This window comes from Octopus bimaculoides, chromosome 19, assembly GCF_001194135.2.
Source record: "Octopus bimaculoides isolate UCB-OBI-ISO-001 chromosome 19, ASM119413v2, whole genome shotgun sequence".
NCBI classification, from domain to species: domain Eukaryota; kingdom Metazoa; phylum Mollusca; class Cephalopoda; order Octopoda; family Octopodidae; genus Octopus; species Octopus bimaculoides.
In genome coordinates, this window is record NC_068999.1 from 36,078,836 (window position 1) to 36,079,238 (window position 403).

General features: G+C 27.8%; 1 protein-coding gene across 1 annotated transcript in view; it reads right to left on the reverse strand.

The window, feature by feature from the left end:
• The window catches only part of LOC106876634 (delta and Notch-like epidermal growth factor-related receptor), a 557,360-nt gene that overhangs the window by 197,633 nt on the left and 359,324 nt on the right, over window positions 1-403 (reverse strand). The gene's annotated exons all lie outside the window — the stretch shown is intronic.

A 403-nucleotide genomic window follows, 5' to 3' on the forward strand; every position in this document is an offset into this window, starting at 1 on the left:
GATGGATAGATAGATAGATAGATAGATAGATAGATAGATAGATAGATAGATAGATAGATAGATGGATAGATAGATAGATAGACAGATAGATAGATAGATAGATGACAAATAAGTTGAAAATTTGGATTTACAACCAACCTATTTTTTGCGAATATTATCAATACGTACTGTTCTAAAACGTCTTTAGCAATCTTTCATTTTCTTGTTACAATGTTTTTTATATGCCACTCCATATAAAGCAAACATCAATAACTATATATATACATATGTATGTATGCTTGTATGTATGTATGTGTATGCATAAAAATGTACCTTTTTGTTATTCTACTATATATATATATATATAGAGAGAGAGAGAGAGAGAGAGAAAGGAGGGAGAAAGATAGATAGATAGATAGATACA